Source organism: Panulirus ornatus, chromosome 36, assembly GCF_036320965.1.
Source record: "Panulirus ornatus isolate Po-2019 chromosome 36, ASM3632096v1, whole genome shotgun sequence".
NCBI lineage: Eukaryota > Metazoa > Arthropoda > Malacostraca > Decapoda > Palinuridae > Panulirus > Panulirus ornatus.
In genome coordinates, this window is record NC_092259.1 from 6,580,366 (window position 1) to 6,598,334 (window position 17,969).

The 17,969-nt window shown below is 46.0% G+C and overlaps 1 long non-coding RNA gene across 10 annotated transcripts in view; it reads left to right on the forward strand.

The window, feature by feature from the left end:
• The window catches only part of LOC139760281 (uncharacterized), an 85,884-nt gene that overhangs the window by 53,565 nt on the left and 14,350 nt on the right, over window positions 1–17,969 (forward strand). For 6 of the 10 annotated variants that reach the window (XR_011715292.1, XR_011715293.1, XR_011715296.1 and 3 more), the window contains exons 3-4: window positions 12,111–12,212; window positions 17,694–17,842. This is a non-coding gene — a long non-coding RNA (uncharacterized lncRNA). Of the gene's footprint in view, window positions 1–3,533; window positions 3,549–10,777; window positions 11,017–12,110; window positions 12,213–17,459; window positions 17,571–17,693; window positions 17,843–17,969 lie in introns of those variants that run through there. The other 4 variants (XR_011715298.1, XR_011715291.1, XR_011715299.1 and 1 more) reach the window with 3 other exon arrangements.

The window sequence follows — 17,969 nt, forward strand, 5'->3', positions numbered from 1 at the left end:
GCTATTGAAGGGTGGGATGGGAGATGGGAGGGGGAGGGTTCCATACGACAGACCACGGGCTCATTTCCAAAAGAGACCCAATTGGACCCTGTGCGCGCGCGGTAGAGAGAGAGAGAGAGAGAGAGAGAGAGAGAGAGAGAGAGAGAGAGAGAGAGAGAGAGAGAGAGAGAGATCATGCCACTCCGCGGTGTGAGTCCTGCATTCTGGGTGTGTACCGTGCCCACGCCACATGGCCCAACCTCTAAACAAAGAGGAATACAGTATGAGCCGACGACCTTTGCGACGTGACGTGGTCGCGGGATAGGTCAAGCGCTTCGCCTTACGTAACCCGCCCCGCCGACGCCTGGCGCCGTTGTATTCACGCTCACGCATAATTCACGACAGTTTTTTTTTAAAAAAAAAAAGGAGTCAGCCAGCGCCACTCTCCTACCTACCCTGGGGTTGAGGGCTTGTGTCCCTTCCTTCGTCTAGACATTTATGTACCCCTCCTCCAAATATGGAGGTATTGGTTTGAAAACATACCAACAGAAAACGGTGTTTTTGAAGCCCTTTTTTTTTTTTCCCCAGTATTATAGTCTATGTACGGAGCAGCTGGATGTGCGAACGGTAATTGTAGTTTACGGCAGTGTATTGCAGTAGTAAGAGGCCAGAGAATGCAGCAAAGGGACTGCCAACTTTCTGGTGGCGTCGACTGTGAACGGACGAGCCAGTTGCGAAGATAGAAAAAAAAAAAAAGAAGGTTGATCGATTAAGTAATTTGGAATAGTTAAAACGTGTATACCCGGTAGACAGATGTTCAGTGCGCGCGCTCGCGCGGTGTGCATACTTATGAGAGAGAGAGAGAGAGAGAGAGAGAGAGAGAGAGAGAGAGAGAGAGAGAGAGAGAGAGAGAGAGAGAGAGAGAGAGACCGGAGTTCTACCTCAGGAGAACTGTGAAGGAGACAAAACTGTTTGCTGGCGAACAGTAGAACCCCATTCGAGTTCATGGATCTGGAAGTATGCTTCTTTGTGCCACCGGAGAAAGAGTTAGTAGAGAAGGTCCAGAGGAGGAGGGCAACAAGGATGGCACCGGAATTGAGAGAGCCAAGTGGTAGTGGCCACCCCACGAGTGTAGAACTCCCTCCCCATACAACACAAATAGGTAATCATACACACACACACACACACACACACACACCCATACACCCACACACACACACACACCCACACACACACACACACCCTTATTCAAACGCATGTATTCATAGATAGACTTTGTGTGTGTGTGCATTTGTACGTTCCATATGCACGAAAGAGCCACGCATGTCTGCTGGTGGTGAGGTCTACAGTTATAGCTCACGGTGAAGCGAACAACGCACCCAAAGAAACACGCCCTTGATGAACAGACCAGACGTAACCTTTTGCCAACATAGCTACTCCCAGCACCTTGTAACATTATGCAACTGACTGCTGCTGTAGAATGCGCCTGTTCAAAATGATTCCTGCCCAACATGACGAGATATGTTGGAATGCGTTTCATCCATCGCAGTGCTCTATACTTCATCCATAGCAGTGCTCTGTACTTCATCCATAGCAGTGCTCTGTACTTCATCCATAGCAGTGCTCTGTACTTCATCCATAGCAGTGCTCTGTCTAACCTATCCTAACTCTTGTTTATTGTAGGTAATTCTCTTGTTGTGTATCTTGACACGTAATAGATTGTGTGTGTGTTTTTTTTCATGTACGTTGGTAAATTGTCGAGTGATTTATTCAGCTCGACCCAGTCTTTGTTGGGCCTTCTCTCTCTCTCTCTCTCTCTCTCTCTCTCTCTCTCTCTCTCTCTCTCTCTCTCTCTCTCTCTCTCTCTCTCTCTCTCTCTCTCTCTCGTTGTGTAACCTACAATGTGATTCAGTCAATGAGGACCAGCCCCTCTGGACTTGTTGCCTCTCCCCACGACACCGCCCCACGGGGGTGGGTAGGAGTGCACTATGAATGACGGCAAAAATCAAAATGAATCCGTACTGATCACACACACACACACACACACACACACACACACACACACACGAACACGCTGACTGCGTTAGACGCATAGCATGGATGCATACATTCATGCACGTATGCCTATGAAACCGCCTTTTCAAGAAGCGAAATCGTTTCTCTCTCTCTCTCTCTCTCTCTCTCTCTCTCTCTCTCTCTCTCTCTCTCTCTCTCTCTCTCTCTCTCTCTCTCTCTCAGTTACCGTGTTGGTATCCCATGGTAAACGAGGGTTAGCTGGAAGTAGACGCCGGGTTCAATGCTTCGCGATTTCCTGGGATCGAAGCCGGAGGCAGGTTTCGAGGAATCACATCCTACAGGTTCATATCACGCGGTTCTGAAACTCATCACAACCCTTGCAGCTGGGTACTCTTTGTCGGCGCTTATTATCTCGCTCAACCGAGGGTTAAAGTTTAATCTGGGGAGCTAGTAAGTCGTACCCTCTGTACAAAACGAGATTCATCAGTGGCAAAGGGGGAGGAGGGATGGTGGTGGGTGGTTTCGTAACGTATCCTCGAAGGTGAATGAAGCCTTTAAAAAGTTCCGTTATTTTTCTTATCATTCTTTAAGATGTCCTATAGTTATTCTCCTTTTGAAGGAAACGTGTTCCTTCTAAACTCGTTTCTCTGGTTCCCCCTCCCAAAGAAAGAGCAATACCAGGCTGATGGTAAGTTCAGCGTTTGAATAAATGATGATTGAGGATCTAATTCCAAAGCCTTTTATGTGTGTGGGTTCACGCGTACGCGGACAAAGCGATGGTGGGGTTTAAAGGGCACATAGCAAGGTGGGGGTAAGGTAAGTTAGGCGGAGGCAAGCGTAGAGCGTGCGTACACTGGGTACGATTTACTCTCCGACATGCGCGAGGGTGCCAGGTAAACTCAAGCGGACGGTAAAGGTCCTTGTACCTTAGGGGAGGAAAGAGCCACGTACCTTAGGAAATGGGGGGCGGCATTGACTAAAGCGTATAGCTTTAAATTGAGGGCAACGGGGGGAGGAGTTGGGTGTGGATCCAACAAAGGCGACGTTTTTTTTTTTGTAACTCTGTTGAAGAACTGTGGTTCAACAAATCTTAAAGGAAAGGGTAATGGAGGAGAATCTGTTACTGCTGTTTTCCTCACTGTAATGGGCGAAAGGTGAGTTCAGAGGGATATCCAAGGCGCCATACTGTATTTCAAAGGGTTTAGTCGTGAGGAAGGTCCAAAGGGAACTTTAAGATATGGAGTTGGTTGATGAACTGTCACTACGCCGTATATGCGTTAAACATTACATATGTTCGTCTCGAACAATGGCAGTGCTGCCACTGAACACGACGGTATGACCCCCCCTGAGTATCATACTGTGACCTCCTATCAGATACATGCGTCACTCAGAGGCCAGTCATCCAAGGGTCGTGCCGTTCGTGTGTGTAGCGGTCGCATCGGCGTGTCCAAGAGGGTTAAGTAGATCCAGGAATCGGTGAAGGGCGTTGTGTGAGTCAAGGCTGCCGTTGATGTCATCCACACAAGATAACAACAAACACCCCACCCCAGCCGGTAGGCGATAGCCTTTTGTCCCTGAGGGCGGAGAGCGTCGCGTTCTCTCTCTCTCTCTCTCTCTCTCTCTCTCTCTCTCTCTCTCTCTCTCTCTCTCTCTCTCTCTCTCTCTCTCTCTCTCTCATTCGTTGTCTTCTGTGCTTTCTTTTGGATCCATAAGTTGCTGCGGTGTTCGAGGTCTCGTTTTCTTCTGTCCCCCTCCTCGTTGTGTTTGCATCGGTGTCTTGATTCGTTGGTCCAGTCTCCTTCTTTACTCGATGTGTCTTGTCGGCCTTCTCCAGTTCACGCACTCAAGTCATGAAGAGAATAAGTTGATAAAGACGAAGAGACACAGTTAGAAAACGATACGAACTCGTAAGTCGAGAGACAGAATCAAAGAAAACGACACAGGAAGACGAGGCCCCGAACAAGACACCCAGAAACACCGAACGAGAAAGGGTCGAGACATTGAAGGAAAGAGACCACGAAGACGAGGAGACAGTGAAGGCAGCGACGGTTCATGAATACAAGGATAGAAAGTACCAAATATAACGAACCAGAGAGGACCACGCTACCCATGAAAAAGGAATCTTTTCCACTAATTCAGCGTTCCGTTGCGCTAATGTATTGCCTCATTGCAGTGACACAGCGTCTGTTTGTCTCGCTATTTCTTCATCCTCACTCCTGATCCGGTCCTCACAAGCTGTGTGTTGTCTCCTGGTCGAGTAGTTTACTGTTTCGGCTCGTCTCGTCGGTATGACGGGTAGTTTCGGATCGTACACTCGTTTCACAGTGTGTTTCGCCCAGCTTACGGAGATTCATACTTTCTCCGATGTCCTCTCCTTCGCGGTGTCTCCCGTCCCCTCCCTCAGCTTCCACTGGTTTGCGGCGAGGCCACTCTCTCCACGTTGTCCTCTCTCCCTCTCTCTCTCTTTCCTCGGTTCTGGATTATGCTAAAGCCTTTGTTTCCTGACGTGCTTTTCCTTCCAGGTGTGTGTGTGTGTGTGTGTGTGTGTTTGTGGTTCACGGTGCCCCTCTGCTCCGCTGGGCGTTGTTTCCGGCGGCGCCCCTCCCCCACCCTACTACCTCAGTTCCCCACGGTGCGTAGTGTCCTTTGTTTCAAGGTGTATTCTCTTTCCCAGTATCCTTCTGTCTGGCGGTGTACTCTGTCTTGGGCTGCTGTGTACTGTTTTTGGTATATCCTCCGTTTCCCGGTGAGGTGTTTTGCTATATCCTCTGTTTCATAGTGAACAGTTTTCCTCTGTTTCCCCCAGTGACCTGTTTTGCCATATCCTCTTGTTTCCCGGTGACCCTGTATTGCGATTATCATTGGTGACGTTTCCAGTTCTGTATATCTGCTCTCTCGTCGCCTCTCTCTCTCTCTCTCTCTCTCTCTCTCTCTCTCTCTCTCTCTCTCTCTCTCTCTCTCTCTCTCTCTCTCTCTCTCTCGTTGTTCCCCCCCCCCCCCCACGCTTCCCGACGGTGCCCTTTAAGCCGTCAATGACCTGTGATTACTTTGTTCTACGACCTCGACCTGAGAGGCCTTTCCAGAATATTTTGACAGTCGACACATGAAATTGTTGTCACATAAACACACACACACACACACACACACACACATGATACGGTCCCACAGGTGTAGAACTTCCTCCCTGTCCTGAACAGATAGGTCATTACAGGTAGGTTATTACACACACGCACACACACACACACACACACACACACACACACACACCAGCGTACATCTTTGGTACAAATGACTTTTCCCTGCCTGATTCTCTTCCCCTTTTGCCGTCCGTCCCTCACAGTGAACCTTATATCCTTGAGTCACACGCAGAGAGGAGGTGACACACACTCACCGATAACACACCTGTTGATAGGAGGAATCAACTTGAAGTGCGTCGACGCACTCAGAAGGGATGGTGGGGTGTGGGGAAGTGGGGGGGAAGAGTAAGTTATCTTCCCTGCTTGCTCGCGGGGGCAGAAAATGTCAAAATGTGTGCCACGCTGGGGTTGTCCTTGGTTATCTTGAAGTTAACAGTTAGATGTTGTGAAGTTATCTCTCTCTCTCTCTCTCTCTCTCTCTCTCTCTCTCTCTCTCTCTCTCTCTCTCTCTCTCTCTCTCTCTCGCTCTCTGGTGGCAATTATCCTGAAGATGACACGAGTTTAAGTTTCAACATGGGTTGACAGTATCTTCACATCTTGAGGTCTGTGCGAAGTTTTTTTTTATTATTTTTAGCTGCTATCTCCGTGCGTGGAAGTTTGTGCGTAGCTGTGTGCTGTATTCTTGGTACCTTCAGGTCCTGAAGTCGTCCCAAACTTATTCCATTTCATCTTCGAACTTTTGACGTCAAAGGTTTTTCGGTCATAGACAGTCCAACCCCACTGAGGACAGGCCTTGAAATGAGACATGGTTAAAGCGCTAATGAGACAGAAGAGCCAAGATGAATTTTTTTTTCAAAGTTTCGTCATTTTCAAGTTTTGTTCGTGAATGGTGTTTTGGCAAAGGTCAAGGGAAAAAAAAAAAACGTCTCTTCTTTCCCGTGTTAATGAGAGTGTCTGGAAGGCACGGCCAAGTTTAAGGTGTTGTCCATCCCTCACTGCCACTGAGGGATGGCTAAAGGGAGCATGTCGCTCCAGGCACGCGAGCGAGTTCACCAGCCGAGAGAAGGAGGAGCAGCAGGAGGGTCGTCAGGTCATGGCGCGCGCGGGGAGAGAGAGAGAGAGAGAGAGAGAGAGAGAGAGAGAGAGAGAGAGAGAGAGGGGGGGGGAGGAGGGATGGGGGGATGGTGAGAGAGAGTAGGTGGGGTTGAGGGAGAGAGGGGGATAAAAGAAGAGAGCCCATGACGTCAGAAGCTACACAGGTGCCGCTGCACGGGTCGAGAGCAAATGGCTCTCTCTCCTCCCCACACCACCACCTCCGCCCCTACTCTTAAGGTCACGTGCGGTGCTATAGGTTCCTGCGCTGCCTCCCTCCCTCCCTCCTCTCTTACCACATGGACCTCTACCAGTGCTTAGCCCCGCTGTTATTTTTACCTTCTGTCTACACTTGCACCACCACTGCAACTCTCCCCCCCTCTATCTCTCTCTTTCTCTCTCTCTCTCTCTCTCTCTCTCTCACGACCAGAAATAACCGCTTTGCCCTTGAATTTCGCCTGTGACGTAATTCCATATGGGTGATTTGGTTCACTAATATTTGTATTTTCGTCTCGAGTTTATTTTATTATTTTTTTTGTTTGTTTCGTTGTTGGTGTCTTATTAGTGTTTGCTCCTCGTGCGTGTCATAACAGAGTTTGGTCCTAGTGGGTGTCATAACAGTGTTTGGTCCTAGCTGGTGTCATGTCAGTATTTATCACGTGTCATACCAAGGTTTTTGTTCCCAGTGGGTGTTCGTAACAGTGTTTGATCGCTGTTGGTGTCATGCCAGTGTTTACCAGGTGTCGTGCCAGTCTTTGTCTCATGCTGGTGTCATACCAGCTTTTATTCCTAGCTAGTGACATGACGCTATTTGTTTCTGGTTGGTGTCATAACTGTGTTCCTAGCCGGTGTCATGTCAGAGTTTGTTCCTAGCTGGTGTCATAACAGTGTGTTTTCCTAGCTGGTGTCATAACAGTGTGTGTTCCTAGCTGGTGTCATAACAGGGGTTGTTCCTAGCTGGTGTCATAACAGTGTGTGTTCCTAGCTGGTGTCATAACAGGGGTTGTTCCTAGCTGGTGTCATAACAGTGTGTGTTCCTAGCTGGTGTCATAACAGTATGTGTTCCTAGCTGGTGTCATAACAGTGTGTGTTCCTAGCTGGTGTCATAACAGTGTGTGTTCCTAGCTGGTGTCATAACAGTGTGTGTTCCTAGCTGGTGTCATAACAGTGTGTGTTCCTAGCTGGTGTCATAACAGTGTGTGTTCCTAGCTGGTGTCATAACAGTGTGTGTTCCTAGCTGGTGTCATAACAGTGTGTGTTCCTAGCTGGTGTCATAACAGTGGTTGTTCCTAGCTGGTGTCATAACAGTGTGTGTTCCTAGCTGGTGTCATAACAGTGTGTGTTCCTAGCTGGTGTCATAACAGTGGTTGTTCCTAGCTGGTGTCATAACAGTGGTTGTTCCTAGCTGGTGTCATAACAGTGTGTGTTCCTAGCTGGTGTCATAACAGGGGTTGTTCCTAGCTGGTGTCATAACAGTGTGTGTTCCTAGCTGGTGTCATAAGTGTTTATTCCTAGCTGGTGACATGCCAGAGTTTGTCATGCCGCCGCTGTTTCTTAGATGTCATACCAGTTTGTGCCTCGCTGGTGTCGTACCGCTGTCCGTGCCAAGTTAGTGCCATACCTTCCTTCCAGGCAGGCGTCATATGACAATTAGACGTAGGTGTGGCCGAGCGTTTGTTAGCCCCGCCTACCTAGAGAGGGGAGCCGGGTTCACGTGACGCAGCCCAGAATAGCATTTGACCTTTCGCCGCAAGCAACGCGAAGTATTGGATTCCATTCAGCAGTTCTCAGAAGCCTGGGCTCGGGTGCTCGAGGCTGGGGACCAAGCGGATCAATGCACGCGTCTCTCTCTCTCTCTCTCTCTCTCTCTCTCTCTCTCTCTCTCTCTCTCTCTGCTGTGACGTCGTGGTTTTTATAATACGGCCGCTAAGGTCAGCGTGGTTCAAGGGCACGCAAGGGGAATTGGTCGTGGCTCTGAGGGGAAAGCTCAGGGGAGGGCGCTTGAAACCACGCCACCCCTCCGGTGAGGTTAGGGAGATGAGGGAAAGGAGGTTTGGGGAGATGAGGGAGAGGAGGTTGGGGAAAGGAGATGAGGGAAAGGAGGTTGGGGCAATGTGAGAGCGAGGAGGTTGGGGAGGTGAAGGACAGGAGGTTGGGAAGGATCGGGAGTGAGGGAGAGGAAATGAGGGTGACTGACGATGAGACAGTGATGCGGGGGGATTGTGAGAGTTGGGGAGAGGGGAGAAAGCGAGTGGTAAGGCTGGGGAGACGACCGGGAAGGTTGCCCGGGGAGGAGACAAGGAAATGACAACAGGGGAAACCCGGTTGACGACTGGAAGACAGCAGCTGACGACCAGAGGCCGAAGGATACCTCGCAAAGGTGGAGAACAAAGCGAGGCCATAACGAGGGCGAGGGACGAGTGTGGGTGTGTGTTGGAAGGGAGGAGAAGCTGACGCCTGGAGGTAGTAAAGAGAGAGAGAGAGAGAGAGAGAGAGAGAGAGAGAGAGAGAGAGAGAGAGAATAGAGAGAGAGAGAATAAAAGCCAGGACTAACGCGACTGGCCCTGCGCAGCGCACCCGCCAGCCAGCATTTCATAAAGGTGAGATAACACGAGGCAACCAACGGGTGGAGAACAACGAAGGTGCCTATCTGATGTAATAGGGATGGGAGGGATAACACACACACACACAGGGGCTATATAGGTTTCTGGCAGTCGCTGTCTTACCTGATGTAAAATGAAAGACTTTTTTTGTTTGTGTGTGTGTGTGTGTGTGTGTGTGTGTGTGTGTGTGTGTGTTCCTCCTCGTTCCCATATGTGCCTGGGTCACGTGATGAACCCTCAGAGGATCGGTTCCATCGCTTTTTTCATTACGTTTACGGCGACACCACATGAAACGTAGGGTTTGTATACCACTCACACACTCAGGCCGATGATGGTATGTGCTCTTGCAGGTGGGTCATAGGTGGGGTGGCCACTCAAACAGCTGGAGAGACGAACACTTCAGAAAAGGTGGTTAGGATGGTACATTGAAGCATTTCCCCCCCTCCTCCTCCCTGCTCAGCCTCCTCCCTCCACACCGACTCATTGCAAGAGATATGACGCATTTGCAAGAATACCAGGACAAGGGTTGGAATACCTCATTTGCAATGCATATCACACGACCGTCCGCACGTGAAGGTCATGACACCCCGTATTGTTAATGAGGTGATTAGGGGTTTCTGATGAAATCGTTGCCAAATCAAAACATCGTGTTTTGCATCAGGGAAAGGATGATTGTCGTAATGAATAAATAAGCTCTCTTAGGGATCACACCCTGTATCATTAATATGATCTGTATTGCCCATCTGATTATTCTTATTTATATGCTGCTGCTTTATGAACACAGAGAAGAAGACATATATTTATGTACGGCAGTAGATCTGCATCGACATTAATGCACGAAATAGGAACTAGAGCAAAATGAAGACCAAAAACTGGTCAGTGAACGCTTACATAATATTAATCCCAAGCCTTGTAAGGGAACCTTTTGATAACAACAGAGAGCCATTAGTCGTAACAGAGAGCCATTAGTCGTAACAGGGAGCCATCAGTAGTAACAGGAAGCCACCAATAGTAACAGGAAGCCACCAGTAGTAACAGGAAGCCACCAGTAGTAACAGGAAGCCACCAGTAGTAACAGGAAGGCACCAGTAATAACAAGAAGCCACCAGTAGTAACAGGGAGCCACCATTAGTAACAGGAAGCCACCAGTAGTAACAGGAATCTACCAGTAGTAACAGAGAGTCACTGACAGCAGCAGGGAGCCACGGACAGACAGCAGCAACACCCATAAATGCTGAAGCTGTCAGACGCATTGCGACCTGACGCCTGGCCCCTCACCCCAGGTAGACGGAGGGAGGAGGACGCTGGTACACACGTGAGGGGCCCAGGGCTTACAGCGTGCAAGGTCACGCCACCTCCGCCCTTGTTGGGCTTGGCTGGGAGGTCAAGGTCACGCCCCTCCTCGGGAAAACAAGAGCATGAGAGGTAATTCGATCGTAAGCCAATCACACACGGGCGGGGTCACGTCTCTTCCAAGGCTGATGCAGGCATGTGAATCAGGTGTAAGAACTGGCCACACATTTTCATCTTTTTTACACGGAAGAAAAGTGGACTTTTACCTCCTCCTATTGTTTGGATTAAGCTTAGGAGGCCAGAGGTGAGATCAAAGGAACATGCCTGCTGTTGAAATATCCATAGGCACACCAGATAGATTGGGGGAGAAAAAGATGGTTTAAAGATAAACCAGATAGATGGGGGGGAAAGATGGTTTAGAGATAGAGCTGCTCTAGAATAGTAAGTGATAAAGAATGTTATCTAGTGCCCTTGATTGATAAAAACTACCCTCGTACCACCAGCCTTTGCCCTTGAGTCATACCTGCCTTTCAGTTATATTCACCCTTGAATATAACCTTATTTTCAGTCGTACTTGGCCTTAGATGATATCTCTGCCCTTGAGAAAGAGCTCCTCGTAAGCGATACCTGCCCGTGAGAAATATTTACATCCCTTAGGTAACATCTCTCCTTGAGAACACCTCGCTCTTGAGTAACACCTGGCCTACGATGAAGACGGTACGCAATGAGAAGAAGGCCTTCAGCGAGGCTGTATCACCGGAGGAACTAACTGTCTCTTCAAGGGAACTTCTCAGTCCAAAGGAGTTCACATTTCCCTGCTCCTGGAAGTAGCTCAGCCTTTGGTTTGCAGGAGCCTTTAGAAATAATGTCCTCGTGACACCAGGCCTCTTTCCAAGGTATTTCAACTCAATATATGATTTAGGAATTTGTGTGTGTGTGTGTGTGTGTGTGTGTGTGTGTGTGTGTGTGTGTGTGTGTGATTACCTATGTGTGTGTTACGGGAAGGGAGTTTATACTTGTGAGGAGCCATCACGTGTGTGTGGGGAGGGTGGGGTGTGCTCCTTGTTCGCTAGACAACTAATCCCAGGTTCTCTGGAAACTGCTGCTTAGTGTGTTACGTAGTTCGACTTATAGAGAGGGAGAGGTCTACATCACCTGCTACATCAGTTGTGGGCTTTCTACCTCCCTCTCCCTCTTGCCTCAGTTTGTAGACCTTCGTCATCCCCTCGTTAACCAGGGTTCGTCTTAAGGCCTCATTGTGACGCTGTCAGCACAGTGGGGGAACTAGGTATGGTAATGGGTTGATTGGCAGAGAGGCGTTACGAAAGGCATTCCTTGTGGAGCAGACTTATGTTCCCCCCTCCACCACACACACACACACACACACACACACACACACACACACACACACACATGCCTCCTGCGTGAGACCTTTCCTTTAAATCATGCTAGGCTTTACAGAATATCCCTCCTCCAGTATTACTCGCCCTTGAGCAGTACCTGAGTGATACCTTCCTCCCGAGTAATAACTTCGCAACTCGCCTTGAATAGTCGTCATTATCAGCCCTTGAGTCATACCTGGCCTTGTATAGAAAAGAAAAAAACACCTGTGTTTGAATAACATCTGCCTTGCATCATGATAATATACGATATCTGGTTTAGAGTAATACCTGCTACTAAGTAGTACTGATGTTGATTTAATACCTGACATAGAGGAATTTTTGGGGGGATGAATGACACCCACTTTTGAATGATATCTGCTGCTGCTTATATAATCGCTGCTGGCGAATTAACTATTGAAAAACACTCTCCCCCCCTTCAGTGCCACCCCTTTGCATAACTGTTGAATGCTACCTCCCGATGAATGATGTCAGTGAATAACACCTCCCAATGAATGACTTCCACTCTTGCATAACACTTCCCCTTTGAATAACATCCCCTTTCTGAATAATGCCTAACCTCACATATCCTTATAATCCCCCCGCCACAGGAACAGCATAAGGATGGTTGAAAACCTGCAGAAAAATCTGTCCTTGAACACCATTACTGACCCCACGAGCGGAGGACACGGCCCTGCATGCAGCTTGTGCAGGTAAGCTTTAACTCTATTTTTTTTTTTTTTTTTTTACATGGGGGTGATGGAGGGGGTCGCTCTGACGCCGGCATCAGAGGATGGGGGGTTATACATTCCCAGGCGTGCAAAGGTCAGATCAGGGTCACGCTGGGTCGTGTAAGGCGAGGTGGGGTCGGACAGTGTTCGTGGCTCAAGTCGTGGACGGAGGAGCAGACGAAACTGGAGTAAATGGCGAAATGGCAACAGGTGCGAGGGGACAGCGGAGGTGTGTGTGTGTGTGTGTGTGTGTGTGTGTGTGTATGACAGAGAGAGGGGGAGTTCTAGTGTGTGTGTGTGTGTGATAGAGAGAGGGGGGAGTTCTAGCGTGTGTGTGTGTGTGTGTGTGTGATAGAGAGAGGGGGGGGTTCTAGCGTGTGTGTGTGTGTGATAGAGAGAGGGGGGAGTTCTAGCGTGTGTGTGTGTGTGTGATAGAGAGAGGGGGGAGTTCTAGCGTGTGTGTGTGTGTGTGTGATAGAGAGAGGGGGGAGTTCTAGCGTGTGTGTGTGTGTGTGTGTGTTTGTGTGTGTGTGTGTGTGTGTGTGTGTGTGTGTGTGTGTGTGTGTGTGTGTGTGTGTGTGTGTGTGTGTGTGTGTGGAGAAGTTAGGAAAGAGTATAAGATTGGAGATCAGGTATATGTATAAGAGGGATAATGGGAGTGCATGGGAGGAAGGGTCTGGGGAATGTATGGGAGGGGAGGTCTGTGGAAGGAGTGTCAGGACAGGGTATGGGAGGGGAGGAAGGACAAGTGTATGGATGGGAGTTCATGGGAGGGAAGACTTGGGTAGTGTATGTTGGGGTGACCAGGTGAATGCATGGGAGGAGAGCTAGAGGGTGTGTAAGATGGGAGTGTATGGGATACGAGGCTAGTTGAGTGTATGGGAGGAGAGGCAAGGAAAGTGGGGGAATATATAAAGAGTGATGTCAGGGATCTGTATGGAGGAGGCAGTCAGAGGAGTGTATGGGTGTACATGGAAAGGTCAAGTAACAGGTGACCTGGTGGTGCATAACGAGATTACCCGTGTAGATATTCTAAATAGAGTGGTAGATAGAGGATGGCGAAACGAAAGGCACCTAGCTCTATACCCGCTACTCACTCAGGCTTAACTGTAGGAAGAAAAAGAGAGAGAGAAAAAAAAATATTGTAGTACACGGGGAAGATACTGCCATTCTATTATTGTTTACGTTTTTGGAAAGCAAGAGCTGGGAAATGTTTTCTATCCGTTTGGCGACAGGGATGGGTGACCAGGGGAGTATATGGGAGGGGAAAGTGTGGCTGCTTGTCTCACATTGGTTACAAGGAGAGAAGGAGAGGTGTTGTAAGTATATTATGCTCTGTAGAAAAGCTTACGGTAAGTTCGTGTTTTATTTTCTATCACCGGAATACAAAGAGAAAGAGAGATGTTGAGAGGATGTTATGCTCTGTAGAAAAGCTTACGGTAAGTTCGTGTTTTATTTTCTATCACCGGAATACAAAGAGAAAGAGAGATGTTGAGAGGATGTTATGCTTTGTAGAAAAGCTTATGGTAAGTTCGTGTTTTATTTTCTATCACCGGAATACAAAGAGAAAGAGAGATGTTGAGAGGATGTTATGCTTTGTAGAAAAGCTTACGGTAAGTTCGTGTTTTATTTTCTATCACCGGAATACAAAGAGAAAGAGAGATGTTGAGAGGATGTTATGCTTTGTAGAAAAGCTTACGGTAAGTTCGTGTTTTATTTTCTATCACCGGAATACAAAGAGAAAGAGAGATGTTGAGAGGATGTTATGCTTTGTAGAAAAGCTTACGGTAAGTTCGTGTTTTATTTTCTATCACCGGAATACAAAGAGAAAGAGAGATGTTGAGAGGATGTTATGCTTTGTAGAAAAGCTTACGGTAAGTTCGTGTTTTATTTTCTATCACCGGAATACAAAGAGAAAGAGAGATGTTGAGAGGATGTTATGCTTTGTAGAAAAGCTTACGGTAAGTTCGTGTTTTATTTTCTATCACCGGAATACAAAGAGAAAGAGAGATGTTGAGAGGATGTTATGCTTTGTAGAAAAGCTTACGGTAAGTTCGTGTTTTATTTTCTATCACCGGAATACAAAGAGAAAGAGAGATGTTGAGAGGATGTTATGCTTTGTAGAAAAGCTTACGGTAAGTTCGTGTTTTATTTTCTATCACCGGAATACAAAGAGAAAGAGAGATGTTGAGAGGATGTTATGCTTTGTAGAAAAGCTTACGGTAAGTTCGTGTTTTATTTTCTATCACCGGAATACAAAGAGAAAGAGAGATGTTGAGAGGATGTTATGCTTTGTAGAAAAGCTTACGGTAAGTTCGTGTTTTATTTTCTATCACCGGAATACAAAGAGAAAGAGAGATGTTGAGAGGATGTTATGCTTTGTAGAAAAGCTTACGGTAAGTTCGTGTTTTATTTTCTATCACCGGAATACAAAGAGAAAGAGAGATGTTGAGAGGATGTTATGCTTTGTAGAAAAGCTTACGGTAAGTTCGTGTTTTATTTTCTATCACCGGAATACAAAGAGAAAGAGAGATGTTGAGAGGATGTTATGCTTTGTAGAAAAGCTTACGGTAAGTTCGTGTTTTATTTTCTATCACCGGAATACAAAGAGAAAGAGAGATGTTGAGAGGATGTTATGCTTTGTAGAAAAGCTTACGGTAAGTTCGTGTTTTATTTTCTATCACCGGAATACAAAGAGAAAGAGAGATGTTGAGAGGATGTTATGCTTTGTAGAAAAGCTTACGGTAAGTTCGTGTTTTATTTTCTATCACCGGAATACAAAGAGAAAGAGAGATGTTGAGAGGATGTTATGCTTTGTAGAAAAGCTTACGGTAAGTTCGTGTTTTATTTTCTATCACCGGAATACAAAGAGAAAGAGAGATGTTGAGAGGATGTTATGCTTTGTAGAAAAGCTTACGGTAAGTTCGTGTTTTATTTTCTATCACCGGAATACAAAGAGAAAGAGAGATGTTGAGAGGATGTTATGCTTTGTAGAAAAGCTTACGGTAAGTTCGTGTTTTATTTTCTATCACCGGAATACAAAGAGAAAGAGAGATGTTGAGAGGATGTTATGCTTTGTAGAAAAGCTTACGGTAAGTTCGTGTTTTATTTTCTATCACCGGAATACAAAGAGAAAGAGAGATGTTGAGAGGATGTTATGCTCTGTAGAAAAGCTTACGGTAAGTTCGTGTTTTATTTTCTATCACCGGAATACAAAGAGAAAGAGAGATGTTGAGAGGATGTTATGCTTTGTAGAAAAGCTTATGGTAAGTTCGTGTTTTATTTTCTATCACCGGAATACAAAGAGAAAGAGAGATGTTGAGAGGATGTTATAATCACCGGAATACAAAGAGAAAGAGAGATGTTGAGAGGATGTTATGCTTTGTAGAAAAGCTTATGGTAAGTTTTTGTTTTCTTCTGTCACTGGAATACAGAAAGAGAGGTGTTGAGAGAACGTTAATGCTTTATAGGAAAGTATACGGTGAAATCCCATTCTCATATATCACCAGGTATACAAAGAAAACGGGTATTTCTTTAACAGTAACTTAATAATTATACGCACTTTTTTTTTCCTTTTACAATAAATGTAATTACCAGCAATATCAGATATTATAAACTTGCCATTTTCCTGAATTCACCAAACATTTCAGTATTTGAAGGCAAGGTGGTGAAGGCTCGGGTCAGGAGTTATAATGTTCAATCACCGAATTCTGTAGGTCCTACCTTAGGTAAAATGATAGGATTACTGATGAATAGGATCTGGACACCGAGTTTTGGATGTCTTATGTCTTAGTCAAAACGAAACGGTATCCTTAAAGGAGCGTGAACTAGATTATCATAAAGTAAAAACATTTAAAACTTTTGCCTTAAAGTAAAAACCTAGAAAACATACATTTAAAACACGATTTTTGGCACTAGAATTATTAATGAATCAGCTTGGAGCACCGGATTTTGGGGTTCCTTAAGAATAAAATGACACACATTACGTATACGAGTGTGATGTAGGGTAGAAATATTAGAGAATTACCTTTAAGACTCTGTTATGAACACTGCATGTAAGTATTGATTTAATAGGCCCAGAGCACACCGCCTTTTGTTGGTCAGAGCTTCGCAAAAATCATGCAGATTCCTTATAGGAACCAGTTATAGGGTACAAAACCCTTGTAAACCTCCCTACAACACTAATGTTCTATGCATTAATTGGAAGTATTGACATATCACTTTAAAACACTGGATTCCGTTTGCCTTAGCTTGCTGAAAATGACACATATTCCTTATATCAAAGTGATCTAGAGTGTCATTATGTAAAACACAAGAATCTTCTTCTAAAACTCCGTTCTGGACATGATAGATAGGTCTGAAACATCGGGTTTCAGATGTCTTACCTTGGCCAAAATGACTTGTATTACATACACCAGTGTGATCTTGCAAATCCTGTGGTAAAAAGCGTAAAAAAACTACACTGAAAACTCCACTTTGGGTGCTAAATTGAATTGCTAAAAAATCAACCTTGAAAACTGGGTATCAAAGTGCATAGCTTAACTATACTAACATATTACATGAATGTGATGTAGGATATCGTCACGTATAACCTTAAAAATATCCATTTAGCGCCCAGAAGGAAGTTTAAAAGGTAAGTTTTTGAATTGTTTTTTTCTTAATGACATCCTAGATCACTTTGGTATAAATGTCACTTTGATTGAGCTCAGACCTACGGAACCCAGTGTTGCAGGCTGGTGTATTAGCAATTTCATTCAACGCCCAGATCACACTGTTATTAGTAGTTTTTTTTAGTCTTTTTTATCGTAGGATATCCTATATCTTGGTTTTATAGGTAAAGTGTGATTTTCGTTAAGGTCTGAGCTCAAAAACTCGGTGTTATGGGCCTATTTATCAAGTGATTAAATTTAGCACCCAAATCAGAGTTTTATAGATAGGTTTTCGACATTTTTTTTAACCATATAACATCCTTGATAACATAGTATCAATAATATGCGTCATTCTAAACAGGCTAGAACTTACGGAACCAGGATTTCCGGGCAGATTTGTCAGTAATTAAAGGTAAATATTTTAGGTTTTCATCAGAGGAAATAGTATATTTGGTTCTTATAAGTAAAGTGTATGATTTCCTTTAATCTCTGAGCTCTGGAAAGTGGTGTCCTTGGCCTATTTATCAAATAATAGAACTTGGTGCTCAAAATGAGCGCGAGTGAGGGATTCAAATTTGGCGCGCTTCGGTGTAGGTGGCGCTGGTGTAGGGGACGGAGAGGCCGGCCATTTTTAAAGACTAGGTGCCCGAATAACAGAGACCAAGAGGAAAAAAAAACAATAAATAAACAGGTATGTGATCGTGACATGGGATGGGGTACTAGGCGGGTATGTAAGTGGAACTCTGTAGATAGTTTGGAGTGTGTGTAGGCCGTAGTAGTAATTGGAATATATCGAGAATTTAACTTTTGACAGGTCTGGTTGACGGCTGGTGTGGAGGTGGGTGGGGCGTCCTTAATTTCGTGGATGTTGGACTGGACTGTTGGAAGATGTCGGGAACCTGGTCCTATCACTGAATACGTGCAGCTAAGGGCAGTGACGTTCCCTAGGGCGTCCACAGCATGGTGAGTTTCGGGTTGCTGTTATTCTAAGGTATAAGTGCAACATTACTGATGGTGTGAGGGTAGTGCTAACTACACAGCTCAGGTGTGGAGTGCGAGTAATAACTGGTGGACGTATTATGGTCCCTAG